This window comes from Venturia canescens, chromosome 10, assembly GCF_019457755.1.
Source record: "Venturia canescens isolate UGA chromosome 10, ASM1945775v1, whole genome shotgun sequence".
NCBI lineage: Eukaryota > Metazoa > Arthropoda > Insecta > Hymenoptera > Ichneumonidae > Venturia > Venturia canescens.
In genome coordinates this window covers 16247911-16270077 of record NC_057430.1, presented here as the reverse complement: position 1 = coordinate 16270077, position 22167 = coordinate 16247911, and the positions used below count along the sequence as shown (strand labels likewise).

General features: G+C 46.7%; 1 protein-coding gene across 3 annotated transcripts in view; it reads right to left on the bottom strand.

Moving 5' to 3' along the window:
• LOC122417269 (LIM domain only protein 3-like) overlaps window positions 1-22167 on the bottom strand; it is an 86277-nt gene that overhangs the window by 43017 nt on the left and 21093 nt on the right. The window contains exon 1 of one of the 3 annotated variants that reach the window (XM_043430653.1): window positions 92-112. The exons of the other annotated variants lie outside the window; for them this stretch is intronic. The gene's annotated coding sequence lies outside the window, so the exon portion shown is untranslated. Of the gene's footprint in view, window positions 1-91; window positions 113-22167 lie in introns of those variants that run through there. 3 annotated transcript variants of the gene reach the window in all.

Sequence of the window (22167 nt, the reverse complement as noted above, 5' to 3'; positions counted from 1 at the left end):
GGCTCTTCGGGAGCGTTTGCACGAGGCTCCGGTATTCGTATCGTCGCATGGATCCCCGAGGATTTCAAGTCGACTGGAAATCGGTGTTTACCTTCGGGTCGAAGCTCCGATAGGTCCGAAGCCTGCAGCGAGGTCTCCGGGAACTGGAAGACCCGCGGACCGCTGATGCGACGCTGGGCTTCGTCGCTCGCGTTCGGAAGCGTCGGCGCGGCGGAAGTAAGAAAGTCCTCGAGGACGGCGGGGCCTGCGACGGAGGACTCTGGGGTGCAGCGCATCGACTGCATCCCACGAGCAGGACCAGGAAGAAGGCTCCGCCCCTCCGGGAGCTCTCGACTCGGAGAGGTGCCGAGAGGAACCACCCCTGGGCCGAGATTCCCTTGTCAGGAATCCAGCTACAGATATTCCTGGAGGAAACTGGGAGTGGGAAGCGCTCCTCGGCTTGGTGGGAATTTCATTTTTGTCTGAAGCAACTCTCCGCAGAAATATTTCAGCGACTTCTCTTTTCCTCGTGCGGCTCACTTTCATCGGGCTTATCAGCTGGGCTCTCATGCATTTTTCCCGGAGGTCGGAACGCCACGGCGTGAATCTCGAAGGTGCGCGAGGGAGAAGCGAGCAAAAAGAGAGAATCTGCAGAGCAAAGAGTCCGGAGCGGAAAGACTGAGGGGGCTCTCGGTCCATTAATTAGACGAGGCACATTAAGCCAAGCATTAATATACTCGTGGCTACTGTTTTGTTTTATCCAGCAGGAAGGACGTCGGCATTATGCGGATATAATGACTGTATATATAAAGCAGTATACGTAAGGATGGCTCGGAGCGAGAGAGCACGCGGAGCAGCACAGCTTAATCCGTGCACAGCCTTTGGCGTGTGAGACTCGCCTTATCCCCAGGGGACTGTTTAAATTCTGTAAATCGTCGAGCATCTCGCTCCCTCTCTCTTATCCTCCTCGTCCACTCTACGTGGGAGTGTACCGTGGCTACTTTCGAGAAATTAAAGAGATACGAGCGATAAGGGTCGGTCGTTGGTGCGGTGGAGCCGTTAATGCTTTCGGCTGGGAAATCGTTGAAAATTTTCAGTTGCCAAGAAAACGGGAGGGAAACGTCGCTGCTCTCTCTCTCTCTCTCTCTCTCTCTGATTGCCTTTCAGCTCTTCTGCTGGTCAAACGGGTTTCGGTTTGTACGAAATTTCGGGGTGTGACATTGAGCGTATTACAACAACATTATTCGCGGCGGGGAAGGTCGAGGGGGCTGGGCTACAAAAGGTAATATTTCGAATGGAATAAATCTCCTGGCGGTGTTACATAACGCTGTAATGCCGGTTGGGCGCAGCAGTGAAATCCTCGTTTGCTCGGCATTCAACCCTCACTAATGGGGGTAATTTAAGGGATGTTTTAAGCTCGTACGCGACCGCTTACACACGGACGTACGGAAGCGTAGGTGGAGGCCATCGGGCGGCGGCGGGGGGTGCGAGTGTGGGGACGGGAGGCACAAAAACTACTTGCGTCGCGGTTTCGTACTCGTACATTAGCATTCCGAATGGTCCGTAGAACGTTTGAAAATGATAGCGTGTGTCGGGCTTTAATTATAAGGTTTATCGAGAGCGCAGTTGTCCGAATGCCCGGGTCAAAGTATTTGTGCGTACGGGAGAAAAGAGGAGGCGCGAGAGAGCAATGAATGGGCTGAAAAAAGAGGAAAAACGAGGAGTTTCGAGCTCGTGAAATTCTTTCAGGTATTCCTCCTTCGGAGAGAGACCAAAGTCCCCGGCTTGCAGTTTACCGAAGCTCCGGAGGCGCGAGGGTGCGAGAGGGTTGGACCTGAAATAGGGGCGGTGTGCAGTCAGATTACACGCTAAGCTATGCTTGTACGTGCTCGGGTGGAAGTTCTCGCCGTCCTCTGGCTCGCCGTGCGGGGGCTCAACTACGTCGAGATCCCGTCCTGGCCCAACTCCCTCCCTCTGTCAAGCCTCCGCACCAGCACGTTTGTATAACCCTGCACACATACGATCGCGTGAAATATATTTATTGTTGTTTGTCCAGCGTAACTGTAGCCGGAGCTCTCTCGCAGCGAGCAGGGAGAGGTAAAAAATCGTACGAGTTCACGGAGATGCGAAAGACATAAATTCAACCGAGCCCCCTTTCTACTTCCTCATCTGCTCGGCCCCCCGGCCTCACCCTCCCTCAGGATACGTCGCTCGTACAACGGCTGCGGAAAAGCCTGTGGGAGGGCGAGCATCCTTCACCTCCATTCTCCAGCGCCCTTCGTTTACTTTCCGCTCACTTTTTTATCAAGCCAAACGCGCGGCGCGCTTCTGCTCTCTTTCAGAGATGCACCCTCAGAAATCAATCCCTGTACGATGTACTGAGAGCTACTGAGTTGTGATCACCTGCGCGCTCTTCCTTTATCGCGCTCTCGCCCTCACTTTTAACTCCGCGGACATAAACTAGCCTGCTCGGATGACGTATCTACTTCCGTCGAGACGGAATGAAAAATGGATTAATATTTGACGGGAGTTTCATGCAAGTCTGTCAATCTGCGGGGCTCCAAGGAAGATTAAAATTCACCTGAAATTCTACGAGCTTCCATCGATCGGTTCCCATACCTCCCTGGCAAATCAACGATCTCGATTTTCTCGAGGGAACTGCTGCGAAGTTTTCTTCCCAAATACGTCCTCCGGCTCGTCCGAAATTCGTTATCATCGCGACAAGCTTCGACGTCCGCCTGTCCTGAACGTCCGCACATGCGTTAATCTTCTCGCATTAAGAATCCGAGTCATCGGTTTCCTCGTCTCCGGAGACCGTGCTCGGAATAATGGCCCTGGGAGATTATCATCGACGATTAGCCTCACGAGGCGAAACACGCGCGCTGCTCCACACATTTTGACGCACAGAAGCACACGCGGAGCGAGAAGCAGCGTGGAGAGTGATGCGGGCGAGCTCTGCATTCGACGACAAAAGGCCTGGCACAACTTAACTCGCTGGAGAAAAAGTTTTATCTCTCGCACACCAAGCGAGATCGAGTTATACGGATTAATGGACGGATTAAAGTATTTGTGGCCTCGAGCACGCGGGTCCTCGATCGCAGGGGAGAGAAATCGCTTCTGATAGATACACCGAAAAATACACACAGATATATAGCCGCCTACGAACCAGCATAGTCCGCAGGATTAGAACTTGATTGCCTAATTTGTAAGTGTCCACGACACTCAGCCGCACACGAACTTAACAATCGATCGCTCCCTCCAAACACTTTCCTTCCGCCCCGCACCTTCGATTGTCCAGCTAGAGACTCCAACGAAACGGGGAAGTTCGACGGGGCTCCGGGGGCGCATGAAGTCGAAGCTCGGTGTGAGGAGAGGAATCGGAAAATACTTGAAAAGTTTATTGATCGTTCGAAAAAAAATCTTGTTCCTCGAATTTTTACTAAATCCTCCTTAAAAGAGCTTCAGGATCGAGCAGAGATTCAGCCTCGAGGAAGGAGCCAGATTAAGAGCGAAGAACCAGCCAAGATCCTTCCCAATATTCCACTTTAAAGAGAAATGGGAGCGAAACAGTTGGCAAGTTAATGTGCGGCGGCAGACCAGCGGCTGACCACTCGACTGATTTACATCACATCCCTTCACCGAAACGGACCTTGCTCTCTCCCTTCTGCTGAGCCTCTCCGCTGAGTTAAGTCTCGTGGTTAACTCGTGAAGGATTGAAGCGAGTGATCGTCCTACCGGTTCTCATTAACGAACCAACGCGCGCATCCTCGCATCGTTTTCATTACGCCTGCCTTTCAATTTCCTCATTAAGGTAGCTCGTGCACGAAACGATTTTCTTAAGAAAATCTCGAAATTTACACAGACTTTAAATGAGTAGTCGACTGACACGCGTATCAAATTTTAAAGGGTTCGTCTTATTGGTTGTTGAGACAAACGTGTTTAAATATGAAGAGGGACTGAGCTTAAAAAATCGTTCATTTTTCCATATAACGAATGAACGCTTCTTACGGAGTTTATGAAAAACGTACACAATAAGAATTAAGTATGTAATGAAGGTTTGGGGAAAAAATTCGAGACGATTGTTTTACGAGTAATGAAGATACATGTATGATGTTAAAGAATGAACGAAATTGGTAGTGAGCACTCGTATAACCTCACATTTGTTTATTTCGGCATTTTGTTTCTTCTTGGCTTGGGCCATTCCTGTCACAGCCTTCTGTCTTTTTATTAACACTTTTTTCTTGATCCATTTCCCGTTGTATTTTCCCTTTGCGCTCTCTAAAGCGATTTTTTACATAAAAGAGTAGAGTATTTTCGGCAGGGATGAGTGAAATTTGGGGTTCGGTGAGCGATGGATCTCCGATTAGTGGATGGCTTGTAATTTCATTCGCCATGCGAGATAAGTTGAAAAAATGTATTTACTATTTCGAATTAACGAGTCCGACATTAATTTAAAGTGATAATATCTTTAATTAGGGAGTAAAAATCGATCCGATTTAGACATCGATAAAATCGTTCGGGCATGATTTACCTTAAATTCGAGCTTCCGGAAGCTCAGAAAAGATGCTCACTGGCTCGGTGACTTTGCCGACTGGGGCACGCTCATTTGGAAAATGATTTTCGGTAGGAGTAGTCGAAGAAATGGGAATAAGCGTCGGAAAGCTTTTCGAAAATCGGTCGAACGAAATTTCGTTTTACTATGTAAAAGCTCCGACGTCGAGAGCGTCGGAAAGCTCGAACATTGAGCGCGCATTTGAATTTCCTGGATTCCAGAATCGCGAGTCATTTTCGAGGACATGAATGGCCATCGAGGGACACGCGGACTGATCGATGCCTCGAAAATATATTTCACATTAAAATTCGCCTTTTCGGGCTCCGTTTCAGTAATTCCACAATATTCTGAACGCGCGCTTGTGTGTCCACGCAACAGTGAAATCTGAGCGCAACAAGCCTTGTCCAGACGTTGTTCGCGTTTCCGGTTTCCTGTCTCCTTACAATTCACGTCCAGACATTGCCAAAGAGAGCGAGAGAGGCGAGCACCCCGCACACAATTGGGAACAAAACCCGGTGAGCGTGATGGACCAGTTTCGAGATAAGGACAGTACATTCACCGCGAAGACAAAACGTTGGACCACCCGCTCCTCCCTGACGTCAGAGTTACTTTTGTGACAGAGGCTTTTGCAGCATTCGTGGAAAAAAAGCATCTCGTATTATGATTATTCCGCTTGTTATTGTTATGAATGTTTAACGCGGCGTACGATAACGCGAACGTTCCTTCCCCGTATTTTTTCCTCACATTTTCTCTCCGCGGCAGAGAAAACATTGTGAAATAAAGCTCAAATATTTCTGAAACTCAAAAGCTTTGACTCGTTGAAAACATCTCCGCCCATCCCCTTCGTTCCGTTCCAAGTAGTTCAATCGCTCAGGTGTTTCCACGCAAAACTGAGCTATTCCAGTGATTATTTAATCAACATTCCGCGGCAAGAGTCCCGAGTACTTTGTATCGACTCCTAACAAGCAGAAGGAGATGTTTCGGCTGATTAATCACTGAGAATGAGCGACCGGCTACACCCTTTTGGTTGCCGAAAGTCACCGCGTACGAATTTGACGAACAGCCAGAAGTGTAGGTTCTTAGGAAGTCAGGAGGGAAGAAAAGACCGACCAAGTCTCTCAAGAATGTTTATTAATTACTTTCACCAGGATCGCTCACTCGCTTCTTCTCTTCGGGGGTGAATATCTCGGGTCTGAAGATTGAAGATCCGGTTTAAAAAGGAGTTTTCCGGATAAGAGGAACCTGTGTGTCGGTCCGTCGGAAAAATTTGCCTAATCGACTACAACGCCTCGTAATATTCTTTTATCCCTTCGCATCGCTCCGTGGGGGTTGATTCCGTTTCTTTTTTCCTCCATTCTCATTTTATTCCTTTTATTATTCGAGCTGAATTTTAAGTGTCTTTTTCCAGGGGCGTATGCTGCCGAGGCTTCTGCTTCGCTGACCGAATCGGCGCTCCGGATATACCGTGAAATTGAGCAACGCCAGAAACACGAGCGTTTGTCTCTCGCGCGAATGAGGGGCATGATTAAGTTAACCGTTCTTGATTTAACGGCCGACTCTCGTGCATCCTCGGCCTCCCTCCTCCTCCCCTTGCGGCTCCAAGACGCTCCTTGTCAGACCGTTTTCTCCTGCAAGACGAAGGTCCGTACCGCAACGTCGAGCGTCGGTCAGCTCTTGAGTTATAGACCGCCCCCGCGCACTCTCAACAAACAAACTTCGCAACGGCGGATAAATCTGCGCGATTCCGACAGCAGGAAATCTCCCGTCGGGGGATAAAACTTAGCAAACTTTAAACAACGCGAATCGAAACTCTTTCGTCTCCAGGAAAACTCTAGCAAATGGAACATCGAGAGGGATTCGATTCCGCGGATAATTTCGCAATGGAAAATTTGAGGTGCTTCGCTCCCCAGTGGATTCGATAAATCCAACACTTTTGTGGAACTCGGAAAAGCAGATTCGGGAATAAAAACTGGACGATGAGCTCCACGTGACATATGCAGCTGCCGATGAACGCGGATTATTTCTCCGCCAGATATCTATTTGCTCGATGACGTTGAACCTGCGAACGCGAGAGTGTATCCATCCGCACTTCGTGCATATTTACATGCTCGGTTGAACTGCTGACGTAAGATGTCAGAAGCCTGCCACGCCCGTTGATATATCGGTCAGTAACAAGAACAGTGGGAAGTTGGAAGCTCGTCGAAATACACTCTCGAGAAGGGTGGCGAAGAAACTAACGCAGCACCCTCTATCTCGATGTATAAACGAGAGAGAGCAGAACGCGGGGCTTCTGGATACTGTTCAAGAGTTGGAAGTACTTGTTGATTCTAAGAGAGAAAAGAGGAAAAAATTCTCGAGATAATCTACTGGGTTTCCCTTTTCAGGGCTCTTCACTCCCTCTGGACGAAGGTCTGAAAATTCCTTTCAATCCTATCCCAGGGAGCCAAGAAGAGATGCGAGCAAACTTCATCATCGACGGACCCGCGGGGAGTCGTGAAAAATGAAAATTCCAGAGTCTCGCGTTCTCGGAGATCATCGAAAGAATCGAGGTCGAAGGTCACGCGAGAGAACGTGACCGTTGACGTATTCATGGGGAAATTGAATAATCATCGAGGTCACAGGGCTTGAAGGATCCTCTTTGGTGTGCGTGACGTCGGGAACGAATGCTGTCGCTGCTGAACAGGCGCAAAGGCACATACAACGCAGCCATCAAGGTCCTAAGCAAAGGCTGACCAAGCAGAGCTCTGGCGTTGGGAGTTGTAGATTCGAGAGTCTCCCGCAACGATCTCGTAGCATAGCATCAGCTAGATCGGGCCACATAATTGTCGGATGGGCGAGAGAGGGACGGGCGGAAAGGGAAAGGAGAACAAGGACACTGTGGCAGTGTGCAGAGGACACCTCGGCATCCTCGTGTTGTCAGCAATGCTCATTCCGGCTCGCTATCGGACTGCTGCACGCAGACTCTATTCTATATGTAGCGACGAAGAACAGAAATCTGTATAAATACAGGACTAATCCGAGTATATATAGCTCGAGGCAAAGGGGTGCTGAAAGGGCGCTGCGAGTGCGACGATTCCGGGGCTCGAGTCAAAACGTTCGAGCTGTTTTCTTTCGGGCGTTTTCCTTTTTCTTTCACCTCCTTATGTTCATTTTATGTATAAATATTATTATTCTCTCTGCACCATGTTTCTCTTCTTTCGGGGGGAAAACGGTCTGGAAATCCTGTGGGATTTCAGGTCGCGGGGTATTGGCGAAAAATGTATAGGATAAAAACGAGGCGTGAAAAAGATGATGATGCCTCGGCGAAAGTTGCGGTCGACAAAAGCCACACGAGTATTGTACAGCTCGCATATACACTGACTCGTGTGCTCTCTCACGCCTCTATCGGTATAATAAAACCATTAGAGTGATCCTCGTACGCGCATTCAGAAGCGTATAAATATCCGGTTGAATCCCTCACCGCAGTTTCCAACTTCTGAGCAAACCCAGAGCTGGAGAGAGAGAGAGAGCTCGTTCAACTTTGCGATAAATCCACAAAGTGTATACACTCGCACTCCTCCCCCCTCCGTGGAGCTGCCACGAGTAGTGTCGCGCGAAAATCTCGCCAATGCAGACTCCGACGTTCGTACTCACGCTCCCGAGTTTCTCACTCTCTAGATGCTTTTTATTTTCGTATTACGCGGAAAGCACCGAACCCCCCACGGCGTCGTCGACCCCATTAAACGCTCCATATCGCCGCCCGTCCACCGAATCTCGTGCGCGAGCGTGTGCGTGTAAATAAATGTTTTTATTCCTCACGACGAGTCCGCCGGGTGCTTCCAACGCTTTCGTTATTTTATGTTGCCCCATTCGTCCCGTAAGATCGAGGAAACGGACTCGGGGGCTTACGCGGCGAAATATTCCTCCGGATACAGATATTCAGGGTGGGCAACCACGCGACGTTATTTGGAGCTGGATCAGTCGAGAAATCGTCCGAACATCGCCTCGCCCCCCCCTCGACTCTGATGAATAATTGATGACGACAAAACAGTTTGAGGCTCCCCGGACGTTGGATAACTGAAAAAAACTCGCCGTCATCGATCCTGCTGGGAATTTAATGGATTTTTTAGAAGCGAAAAAATCTTTATTAAGCCCCACGCTCGATTTCTAGATGATTAAATGTCTCTGAGAATAATATGCGGACACGCTGCCGGAGTTTCGTCGCGTACGTCAACCAGGAAAACGAATCTTTCGTGAACGTCCTGCTGGGGCGTCTCGATGACGATTCTCCATTAAGGATGCATTACTTGTGATTAAGTGCGAAGCAACTGAACTCTTTTTTGCTCTTTTGTTGATGAAAAAAACATAACGATAGCGGTTAAAAGACTTTCGTAGGAAAATCGTCAAGCAAAATGTGACAACAGCCATTTTCTATTTATATCCGTACGCATATCTGTATTTTAAACCAGTTGCCTCGTGGTGTTGTCAAACCTTTCCACCGCGTTTGTGTCGTTATTACTCGGTGACCTCAAATAAGTGTTTTTTTTCCATTCCCAAGTGATGATCACCGGTAACAAGGCTTTCTCAAGACATCATTGATATCTAAAAACATATTTTCTTATTCTCGTTTTTGCTGGCTCTTTGGAGTTGGGAGGATCTTATTTCATTCAATTCAAATCGTGGCACAAGTTAATAAACTTGGAATTTTCGATTTCCGTCAGATTCGGGTGAACTTCCTTAAAATGACGAAACCATTGAAAAATTGAGGCTTTAGAACCAGCGAATATGGAGAATGAATCCGTCAAAGTCCTCCGGAGGCTCTCGAGGACCGAAATTCCTGCTCCAGCCACGAATTTCTTCCACCGAAATGTTTCTGCATCTCCCGAAAATCGTATCGACCAACGTCAATTGACAGAATTTCACCCGGAGTTTCTCGGAACACGACTAAAAATCGTTTATCATCCTTCCCATATAGCTTCGTCGCGAAGCCACGAGATCGAGCCACAACCGAGCTCGAGCAGTAAACAAGCGAAACGGTTGAGGAAGCAACCTGCAAATTCAAAATTTCTTGGATGCTTCCTGAAACGTGCATCTGGCAGAGCGAGGGGCGCCAGGTCCGGCATCCCTCTTATTTTTACTCGCGAGCTCTGCTTGGGTGTCATCCCGCCGGGGCATGAAAAAAGCACAGGTTATTACGTCACGACACACGGAAGATGCGGGCTCGTGTGTGTGCATCCATGTGAGGATATGGATTTGCTCAAATATAAGTATGTATAAAGTGTAGGAGCGTGCAGATCCGCGAATGCCTCCCTCAGTGTGCTTCTGGCAGCGAGCTTATCGGTACTCGCGGTACATTAAGCACGCGCCTGTGCCATTTCAAACTAGGAGGAGAGGCTGCGGGGGACGAAAGTGAGAGAAGAGGGGGTGAGAGCAGGGTGAATGGAGCAAGGGAGAGGGGCGAGGGCGAGGAAAAACGATGAGAAGAGAAAGGCGGTTCTCCGTCGAGAGATTATCTTGTCGTATTCAATATTCCTATGGAAGGCCTGGTATGATAAATCGTTTTGGGCCGATAGGAGAAAAGACGAGAGTGAGAAAGATCCGCGGGCGCGTTTTGCTTCGACGAATTTTCATCGGTGATGCACAACGGTGGAGCCTGAGACACGAGACCATAAAAGGAGAGTATCCGAGCGAGTTTGATACACCGTAAAGAGGGTAGAAAAGCAGTAGGTGTTGGGGCGAAGCTTTTGTCCACTCCATTCGGAAAAACGTGTCCATCGTTTTTATCGAGATTAACGATGAATTCGTTGAAATTAATGTGGAATCGCAATTGGGCAGCTTCCATAGGTTTGGACTGAAAAAGCCTCGAGTTCCTTGGCCCCTTGGCTCGCTCCTCTCAATTCCTCTATCAACATATTTGTGCGAGGGCTCTAGATCGCTGCTTACATTCGCCCACTTCCTCCTTATTTGGACTCTCGAGTCCCTTTCATTCAGCTTTCACGCTCATTTCTGGCAGACGAGCCAAACAGCGATGGCCAACATCCATCAAGGGCTCCCTCGCTCTATACACACCGCCTTAATTCGTATATAACTTTATGTACGTACGAAGCTTTTATATTATGTATCGCCTCCGTCGAAGTGCGATCCCGTCAGCTCCAAAGTAAGCGAAGACTTTTCATATAATCGTTTTATCCCTCCCTTAAAGCTGCATATACTTTCACGAGACTTGAGTCAAGAGGGAGCGAGAGGGAGGAGGGGGCGATGAGAGTAAGTTAGCGTGGCTCTTCTCCACGCCTGGGAAAATCGCCAGACCTTGCCATCGGGCTAGTGGATTAAGGAACGGATGTTCGAAATTAATTACGTACGCCCGATAGGAGGCAGAATCCCTTTTTGAGCTGCGAGCTGCCTCCCGAGAAGTGAATTTTCAAGTTAATGCTTCATGTTCGCGACAAAACTCGTCGTTTATGTGAACATTTCCCAAAGTTATTCCCCGTTCTTTTTCGAGCTGTGTAGACACTACTTTCTTACGAAAGAATCTTGGATGAATATTCCAATGGAATTTCTCCAAAAGTGTATGAATTATCAAACAGCTCATCGAATTTCCTCGATCCTAAATAAAATTAAACTCGAAAGGATTATCAGAGATTTTTTCTCTCAAAAATGAAGTGAAATCAGATCTGCTGACGGACATTTTCCGAGGATTTTCCCTGCTCGAATTCTCCTCGAAATATCCCTAATCGTCGTCCAGTGTAATACTACACAAGGGTCGAAAGAGCGATCGATGTTTCGCCAATAATACACGTCCGTCCAAGCCAGTGAGGACTTTCCATCGAGATGAATAAAAGATAAATATCGCGGCGCGTGACATCGAGAGACGAAAGTGACGGGACGAACAAAAGTAGTGTCTCTCGTTTTGTTTGTTTACCGGACAATTAAAAAGACCTCGTGCTCGCTCGTGTCATGAGAATGACGAGAATCGAGGATTTTATATTCGTCTGCCAATATGTCTCCAGGTACATTATGGAGCAGCCCCTTGTAACGTCAGGAACAGAGAGCTCGCGAACGAGCGTGTGTGAGTGTGCACGATCGCGAGAGCGATAGAGGGGGCAGCGAGGAAAAGAGAAATAACGAACGAAGGAACGAGGGCTTGCGGAGCAAGGGTGTCAACGAGAATGCTAGGGAGGAGGTCGAGCCCTTCGTGCAACAAGAGAGAGAAAAAACCACCGAGAGAGAGAGAGAGAGAGAGAGAGAGAGAGCAGGAAGGCTGCGGTGTTAGTTTCCGCAGCATTGACGCACCACAATACAAGCCTGATGTGAACGAACCAAATTCTCCCCTTTCACCTCCCCCCCCGCAGAGCTCCTCTCGCGACACATTTACAAACGAGGAGAAGACGCAATCTCCGAGCTCTGCGGTACGGTGACGAGCTTACATATTCGTCTATACACATAGATAAATTTATATTACATAAATATATGTATATAAGCGACATAATATTGGTGAAATTCGTCTTGGCAGCCGAAACTGTTGCCTGCTCGACACCATACACGCAATCTTATTCACAGACTCTCTTCCTGTGGCTCCTCACAATGTTTCCTGTCATCTTTCTCAAGACCGACGTCCTCGGGTTTCCTCCCCTTTCTCTATCTATCCCGTTGCCTCGCGCTTCCGCGGTCGCCTTTACAAATATCTCGGGACCGGAGCGTGTGCTGGCCTTGCGACAACGAATATTTCACTTTTTCAAAGGGATTGCCACGCCACTTTGCGATACGCGAAACCCCGCTAGGATTATCGCGCTTTTTCCTCATTCATGAAAGACTTTCGAACGCGGTCTCTCGAACTCGTTGATTCTTGGGGCTTTTATGAATGTTCGAGGAAAAAGTTTGATCGATTTTTCTTCTTCATTTCCACATACGCGCTTTCGATCTCCTCTCCTTTTTTATTCTGATCTCGAGTGTGTTTTGGACCACTATGAAATCGTTGTAAATTAACATCGCGCAAGATTGTCGACGGCGGTGATGAAATGCTGAGTCGATAAACGAAGAGCAAGAGAAAAGACGAATCGTTAAAAACGGTAGCGGGAATGACATCGCCAAACACCCGGCCCGAGCTTGCACATTTCGAATCGTGTCACCCGACCCGAAAACGCCCGCATTTAAAAAAGTGATAGCGCCCATCATTACGGGCTGGAGATAGCGCAATCTCGTTGCTCTGTTTATCCGATAATTCGATCAATATGCGAGGAGCAAATTGAAAAGAGTCGATCAGAAGCATCACTATCAGTCGTTTCCGGTTGGCTGGTCACAGGCCGCAATCACGAGGTTGTCCGTATGACGCCGGTCGGGGGAGGGTGGCCGCCCGTTTCGCAAGCTGCCCGAGGACTTTTCTCGCGCTGGATGGCTTCGCGGATGCACCGGGCTTTTTGACAAACTATCCCGGCACCGCAATAAAGGCGGAGTGAGAACAAAAATTGTGGAAAAAACGTACGAAACGTCGATGAGGAATGGAAGCTCGATTGGAGCCAGCTTATTGCAAATTGTCTTTTCGCAGTCGATGAAGAACACCGAATAAAATCAGACGGCCGCGCCATGATCGATGGGAAAATTTTCGAGGCGCAGCCGCGAGGATGTTTGGTGACTGGAAATCAGCGCGATTCGTTGCCTGCTCGCTCGGGAGATACGAAAAATAAATGGCGGATCATGATATTGAATAATGCGAAGAGTGTGCCAGTCGATCACGACGATAACGCTCCTCGATCCCCGTGCATATGCGCCCGTCGAACCACCCCTCCGAACTCCGGATCCGTTCGGCCCTTAAATAACGAGTTTACGTCATTTGGAAACGTATGCCGCAACGGATGCCCTCTCCCGCGGCAAGAGATCTGTCCGTGCATCCTGCCAGCCTCGTGCGAGAGCACGAAGCACCGAAATCTGGCTAATGGCCGATGCCGACTGAATCAGTGCTTATGCTCTTGCCTCGGTCAAATGCTCGCTGGAATGCATACACTGTGCCGACTCGCCGACTCTGCAAGGGCGCACGACGCCGCGTCGGAGGCCCTTCGATCCCATGAAATACGTCCTTTGTGTGCTCTGTTATACAAGCCGATATTTATACCCGTATATTGCACCGGCGCACACCCCCGCACGAGAAAGCCACCGCTCGCCGTTTAACGGAGCAAACAGACAGAAAATGGAGCGCGACCGCATATAAAGAGTCGATGATAACGGAATGATATACGACTTGGCGTGAATAACAGTCGCTCCGGCGAACACCAACCACTGCTAACAGAAAGAGCGAGAAACACACGCACACAGAGAACGAGTGCAGAGCCAGCGCCCTCGTTCCAACCGGCTATGGCAAGCACGGCTCGAACAAGTGAGCAAGCGTTTGATTCAACGAGCCCTGTATTACGCGCGAGAGGGGTAAATACGGCAAAACACCGCTCCACCGAGTGATTGATTGGCTCCAAGATATCTCCTGATATTCGCGCCCACCCCCACTCCGGGATTAAGTGAATGTTGGAACTCTTTATAAATCGTTGATATTTCCTTTCGTATGGACGCTTATACAACGCTTGCCCTGACTTTTCTCGATTTATGTGGCTTTTTTCGAAATTCCGCTCAAAAGAGTGCAAATGCTGATGGAAATTGCCTTTTCTGACATCACGCTCCCGGTGTTTTCGCCTTAATATCGAAATGTGGCAACGAACGGAAAAATCGAGTATTCAGTGCCAAATTTCGTGACACTGTAATTGCTGATTTCATCTGATCTCCGGAGGATTTTTAATCATTTCTTGAAATCGCTTATTTTAAACGATTTCATGAGAATTTTTTGGCGTTTTCGTGTAATCGTGCGATTTCGGGGGATTTCACTTATTCGTGCAACAGAGTAGGGAAAAATTTAGCTCAAGTAAATCTCGGTACCACTTAAGCAAGGTGGGGACCGGAAATGATAATTACTCGTGCTGAAACTTAAGGAATTCAAAGAAGTTGGGAATTTCATGAAATTTAGTGAGAACTGCGCACTAATTATGAAAATATAGACATTCTTTTGGATTTTTCTTCCACACGGTTTATGATAAATTGAACGTTATCACAGAATTTTATCAATTTGTTTTCATCTTCATTTCGGTCACCACTCGTTTTAAAATGCCACAAACTAGGTCATGTAATTTTCACACTGTCGGTCAAAATAATATAAAACAAAGAATACGTTGGACATATACTCAAAAATTAGAAATATTTTTTTATTCGTTCGCATATTTTTTCGTTAACTTGCAAACTCACTTTGGAAATGACTGGAGAAGAAACTGTTTGAAGATATTGACCAATCGATATTGATGATGAGAAGTCATCGGCTGCAATTCAAGAATCTTTGGTTTTCTGTTCACCAGGTACAAAGTACACCTATTTTACCTTCAAATTATTTCTTGCGCGAGCATATGATCCCGAAAATTTTTGAGTTTTTAAAGTTTCCTTAGCAAACGAGTTTTATAAATTTTCTTCTTAAATGAAGAAAAATCGTTCATTCCAAAAGCAGCAGTTTCAGCATAGATTGGTGAGAATTGAATTGGCATTTTGATGAGTTACACTTTCAATGGAAATATTGTAATTTTATTTGTGGTATCGAAGGGTTGAAAAATAATGGGTAAATGGCAGAATCGTTTCTCATTCTCTGAGAGGCCACAGCCTTAATTTGAAGTTACGTGAGTTGGCCAAAGTAAATAGGTTGAGCCAGGGTTTGGCTTGTGTGGTCCTCGCTACACGAACGGAATTCTGGCACGTGTATATTTATGTTCGAAAGCTCGAGGCAATCCACGCCCATAAACCCACACCCCGTGGTAACTAAGTAAATGTTATAAGCAGTAAGTTAATATCCGAGTTTGTTTTATGCGCCCCACACGCCAAGAGATACTTCAAGTGGGCCGTTAACAGTAAATAACAGTTCAACTATTACCGAGCGAGGGTCTAAACTACAGGAGCATGTGGAAGCCTCCGAAGACTAATGTCATATTACACACGTACAAATTGCCAGTTTGTACAACAGCGAAACGAAGCAGCAAACGCGCAGTAGCAGCGTTTGGGAAAAGACATTAATTAATCGAAAAACTAATAGTGGGAAGCAAATTTTTGCATAAGTTTCTTGGCCGCGACTACTGCGAGCGATGGTTCTCGTGAGAACTTTTAGAAATTTTATCGAAAAAAATGTTCCGAGAAATCGGTCAGTCGATAAAATTGGAAAAAGGTCCTTCAACTCCTCTCAATCGATCGCACCTTCAATTTCTGAGGCGGTTTCAAACTCCCAACGGTCCTCAAAGGCAGACATTTTTTTCGTTCAAACTAAAAAAGTATCCCCGATAATGAATTGAGTAAAAAAATGACGTGAATTTCGTGGATATACACACGAGGAAGTCCGACCGGAAATTTAGAGCCGAGGATCCAACCGCTGCTCCCTTCCAATCGTATATTGACGACAAGAATCTTGGAGGGCAGTTCCCAAAGTGGTTTAATGAGTTGAGAGGTAAGCACGGAGATGGAAGCGGTTATTCAACGATCCTGTCAATTAGAGGTATTCATCGTCAAATAAATAATTGATTCTTGACCCGTCCACATTGAGATGAGAGGATTTAGCAGAGGAGCAGGAGGGAGGAGGCAAAGCTCGAGAAATTATCGGGGTCGAAATTCGGTCGAATTAATTCAGGAGAGCTTGTGCGGTTCAACGTCGATTTATCTCTAACGAGGGCAGTCTAGGACAGAGAGAGTGACGCGAGGCGAGCTCCGTGCGAGTGTAGGCGATGCTGTGCCAGGAGAGAGCAAGTCGGAGAGAGGGGAACGGAGAGCCAAAGAGATCCATGCTCTAATATTCCACGTACGTAATAGCCGGACATGAGGTTTCGAGTTTAGCTTCAATTATTCAAAGATATAACCGTTGGCTCGTTAGACATGAGATTGAAGGGTAAGATCCAAGCGGTGGGAAGTCTCTAGAAATATAATATTCGACTGACCGATCTGCCGATCTCATATCCGAGGAATTTCAATCGATTAGACGAGGAAGGTTTGCCACGATTGGGGCTGAATTCCCCTTCGGATGGCCACTTTAGCTGACCTTGAATGCTTCAATTAAATGTTATTTGAAATTGAGCCAACGGTCGTTGGAACTGAAAGCCAAAGAGGTTGGATCGGCTCAGAAAAATGTTGGATTTTTGCCTCCAAAAGTTTCGTTCGTTTCGTGAAAACTGGAGGAATCGAAAGCACGTTTTGGGAGCAGCTCCGTAAAACTTTGTTCATGATTCATTTTTTGAAAAAAGTGTTCAATTTATTCGAGAGAAGATGCGATCGGCCGAGCAGTCGCAGGGCTGCAAGGAGTGTAAAAGAGCCGTAGACCGAAAGGGAGAGAGACTTGAATGCACGAGGCGGAGCAAACTCTCTGGCGATGAATGATTAAACGCGGTCCTCGGAAAGTGGTGCGCGCCAGTGAAAAATAAAGCCTGCTCACCGGAAAAAGCGAGCACAGATTTTGTGTTTATTCCTTGTAATCTTTTTTTCCCCGCTCGCCGACTGCTTTTTAAGCTCGTGCCATCAGAGCCGAGCGGAAATGAACGAAGGGACCAAGCAGATGAGACCATTATTTATTCAAGCTTTACAGATCCGTCACAAAATCGCGCCGGCGCGGGCGGAGACGAGCTGCGACATCGCGAGTATCGCTCTACAGCTACAAATAAATAAAATTCCGGAAAAGTCAAATGTCTTCTCAACGTTATTTCAAATAATAGAATAAACTTCAAAAAAGAAGGAAAATGATACGCGCAAAAAATCATTCTTCAAATAACTTACTTGAGTTCAAATAAAAATCGCCTTTTTCGTAAAATTTTCATTTTCAGGTTTCATGGATTTATGAAAGACGACCAACTGTCATTGTGACATTCGAGAGCAGATTAAGAGTGACAAAGCGATGATTCGACTCAATAATTCGCCTTAATTGAAGCGGGCGGAAAATGTGATTGTCTCGATTTTTTTTCGTCAACAAGATAAATATTTATTGAAAAATTGTGAACGACATTTATTAGTACATATGGTTCGCGTACCTGTACAATTTTTTTCATCAAAAAATTTCTCAAAATGGCGGAACTCCAGCTGATTCCAGTAGCACCTTTTTTTGAGCATCAGTTGCGGCGGAGATGATAATTAAAAAACTATTAATCTGATCCATACCAAAATTATACCACTTATTTATTAATAGTTCGGGCCTGGATGAAGGATTTGTAAAAATATGGATTTGAACAAAAATGGCGACAGTTTCAACAAAAAATTCATTTTTCAAGGTGCTAAATTTTCTCTTTTTTTCTTACAATTTTTTTCCCCCAACAAAATACGAAATCCTTCGTCCGGGCCCTAGCTATTATTGTAACAAATAAGTGGTATAAATTTGGTATGGATCGGATTAATAGTTTTTTAGTAATCGTCTCCACCGAAAAGATATTTTTCAAAAAAGACGATTCTGAGGTATAATATCGCATCTAATCTAATGCCCCGATCTTTACGAAATTTCGTGAGAATATTCTTGAGACATTGTTACTTGGAGAATGTCTAATGAAAAAAAATTCAATTTTTCCGCCCATCACGAGTGTATGCAAGGCCTTAAAGGGGTCTGAAAATACCACAAGCGAGTTGCGATCGATGTGAGCATTTCGCCAAGCATTTAAAGAACGTGCGATCGAGGCAGCTCCATGAAAATTCCTGCTGCCTGCATTTATACAATTTCCAAAAAAAATCTCCACAATTCACAAACAATTCTGCGAAACTTCCCCGCATTGAGGACACGCTCGACGGAGCTGTACGTCGCGATGTCTCGTCGAAATAGTAAACTACCCGGTAATTGAGAATTAAGGATGATCGGAGGATAAAAATGATGGAAAGTGCGAGAGGAGACGAGCCCGGGGGGGTCGCGATCCGTCGAGCAGATGTCGGAGGAATAGGCGCGAGGATTGAGCGGTAAACAGTTAAACGAGTTTGGGCGTCGTGGGTCAGGAGACCGGACCCGAGGCGATGGCCAAGCTTGCTTGGACGGTTGACCAAATTTCATCTCGTCAGATAATTATAAGGCTTCGGAAATGCGTGCTCGGGGCACGGACCACGTGAGCGCAATATATCCGGGAAGATGAAGAGGAAAAAGCCGCCGGCATCGCGGCTGCTCCCCAACTTTGGTGGCAGCCTCAATCCACCTATTTATTCGTCAAGTCTATAGATATACGAGCTGGGATTGCGCTCGATCATCTCCCCAGGGATCGGAACATACAGTGTGGGCGTTTACGCGAAGAAATCTATACTCATCTTTCCGCTTCTCTGGCTGAAGCGCGTTATCGTTATATTCGCCCCGTCTTCGTTTCTCCGAGTCTCTTAACCGAAATCTCTCGCGCCCGTCTCCAAGATCGTTCAGCGAGACAACTACATCACTGCAGACCATAAACTTTGATGTACCACGAATCTACGCGGAAGCTGCGCTTAACGTTCTGCTGCTCCGTCCTTAAAACACACCCACGAGCTCTCGCCGAGGCGCACACACGCGCGGCAGCATCGCATTTTAGCTCGCCGAGAATCGCATTAGAAACGAAAAAGCTCTTTCTTGCTAGAGAAACGAGAAGTTACGGTTCCCTCGCCCCTGCCTTTCCGCGCGGCCGTTTCTCGCTACGGGAATGTGCGAATTGATCGGTGTGAGTGTGCGCCTGCCTCTGTATCATAGACGTAAGTTATATCTCCCGGGCGCTTTGTCTCCCGGTAATATGACGAATATCCATCCCGTTAACCGTTATCACGAAAGAATGTTATGCTGCAAGATCTATTCTGAGAAACGTCGAGAAGAAATTGTGAGTTACACGCCTCCCGCAGGGCCCTTTACCGCGTCCCTGTTTTCCGTAGTTTTCGCTTTTTTTCGAGCGCAGAAAACGCTCAAATTCCAAAATTCAGGGCAGTGCGTCCCGAAATCAAAATAATCAGAATTTCATCAAATTTGGCGATAACATTCTTTGGCATCGAGTATACAAATACAATTTTTTTCAAATTTTTTTACCGCAAGGTTATCGAATAATTGAGCGTTAAATCGAAGCTCTTATGCACGAGATGTATGTTAGAACTGCGTATGTAAACTCTATGCTCAAACGCGTGAACTTTAGCGTTCAATTACTCGAGAGTTGTGTGGCAGAAAAATCTAAAAAAATTTATGTTGTCATATATTTTTAAAGAATACATTTACCAAATTTTGTGAAATACTTATCATTTTGAAATTCTTAATATTTTTAACATGGTTCAGCATGGCAACATCGTCGCGATCCACCCTCCTTAACGAGGGACTGCGACCGATCGGACGGGAGCTCAACTTTTTTCTCTTCTTCCCTCGGAACGCAGGCTTCGATTCGGGACCGAGGTTTTTAATGACTCCCGGTGTTTGTCACGCGACTCCAGCCCTCTTGCTGCTCCGAATCGCCATCTCGATTGGCTGCTCGAGCGAGTCGACGTAATATTTAATTTTGAATCCGACAGTATTGAAATTCACGGTTCTCCATATTTTTATTCTCATTTACTCTCGCACTGGCGACCGGAGAAATTCTCTGCTCCCGAAAGCTCCTAATGGGAATACGATTTATATCCTGGCCACGGGTTACTTTACATTTATGCTAAATATTCTTGTGCTACGTGCTCATAGCGGCCTCTCTTTTTCTCTTTTGGGGCAGCTTCGCCCCGGAAGACTGCGAGAACGAGTTCGGAGGAGCAAAGTTCCAGGGGCTGATTCGTTCGCCGGACTCTCGACGTGTCCAGCTCGATTTCCAGACGCTGCCTTTATATCCGGCTATTTGTGTATGTACAGAGGGGTACCCTTAAGACAGACAAATGCGTTCTGGCCAGTCGGGAGAGGAGCGGAGGGCATGACTCGAGGAGGAGAGATTTACAAGTTTAGTTACCGGCGATCACACCCCCGGGAATCGCTTGATGGGTCGTTGCGCGCTTCAACCACACGAGCTCGCTCGCTCTCCCTCGCTCTCGCGCCCCAAAGCACGTTTCTAATTCTCTCCGACTCGATATCTCGCTCTTTTCTCGTTACCATTGTCGACGGCCTGCCGAAACTGCTTTTTGGGAGTCCGAAAGTCCGTAACTTTGATCGTGTGCTGAATATTCCCGATTTTCTGGCGAAAGAATGTCAGAAAATTGCACTTTTGGGGCTGCGAGAGCTTTCGGGAATTTAAGATCGGGCAACTGCAGCCTCGCGGGTGTGAGGAAACGCGCACATTTTTTCCCCCCTTTCCTAAACGTTACTGATCGCGTCCCATTATTACGACTAGCGCCATTCCCTGCTTTTTCCTCCCCCCTCCCCCCGCCGACTCTTTCTCCCTTTTCATATGAATGACCATCGCGGATAAGCTCCGGACCAGGAGATATATAGCTCCGAAAAAGAACGTGAGTGTACGCTCACGGGAACACCAGCGCGGATTTCGCTGCGCGCCTCGAGACCGAGCGGACCCGGATTCCGGGAGCCCCGTGCACACGTCGCATTTGTTTGAGTTATTTTATATCCGGCGATTTTTTATTATCAGTATCATGGAGCGCGCAGCCGTGTTCGAGGTGATGGGAATTCCAGTCATTTATCCTGAGATAAATAATGCTGGAGTGAGAAATCACTGCGGTATGATCGTCGCCCATTTTTCGTTGCCGAAAATATCTTCGCTGCGAACTTTTTCGACTTTGACATGCAGAAAACTCGAAAAACTTTCTCTCCGCGAACTCTTGAACTCGTGCGATCGCCTTATCGATGTTTAGTGTAATCACATTGTTCGAGGCGTGAAGCGATTTCTTTTCGCTACATTAAATTGACGAAACTACGGGATAAACGGTTTCAATGTTATTAAAAAATTCATTTAATATCCTTATTCCATAAAAGAATCATTAACGCAGTTCAAACTTGGGCTTACCCTACTGTTTTTTAATCATTCATTAATTTGTGAAATCTCGCAGTTTGGGGTTACTTCGAACGGCTTGTTTGGGGGAGTTCCGGATGTCCTGCTGTCACCCCGCATCGATAGATTTTTTCGAATTTCAGTAACGTCGTAAATACACATGAAAGAACACACCGATGTATAATATTGAGTGTACAAATGTAGCAGCAAACGATGTGAAAACAAAAAAGTGATATTTGTTTTGAAAGATATGAAAATTCGCCACCGGCGAAGACTCGATTATGAGAATCGAGTGTGAAATGTGGGCTCGCAAAGTTTTGCACAAGCGAAAGTACGAGTCTTCTTCTTCATCTATTTATCAAAATTTATATCGAAAATCGTAAACAAGATATGAAGGAAAATGGATTGAAAATGTATTTTGTAATTTCATCATACGATTGGTGTCATCAATAAATTTCCATAACTCCAGAATTTCCGATCGTCTAAACCCGCATTCCAAAATTCACCAAAGCCCCCTGGCAGCGGTAATAAAAATTCCGAAATTCCTCTCCCAAAAAAAGGCCGCTGAAGTCGAAAAATCCGCAATCTTGCAGACTCTGTGGCCGTTCCCGAACATGCCGCGGGAAGCCGTGTTAGAAAATGGCACTTTGGTTAGCGGGCGGAGTGTGTTCCGGTCGGGCAAAGCCGTGCGTCCCTCATAATGGCAAAATTTGCGTT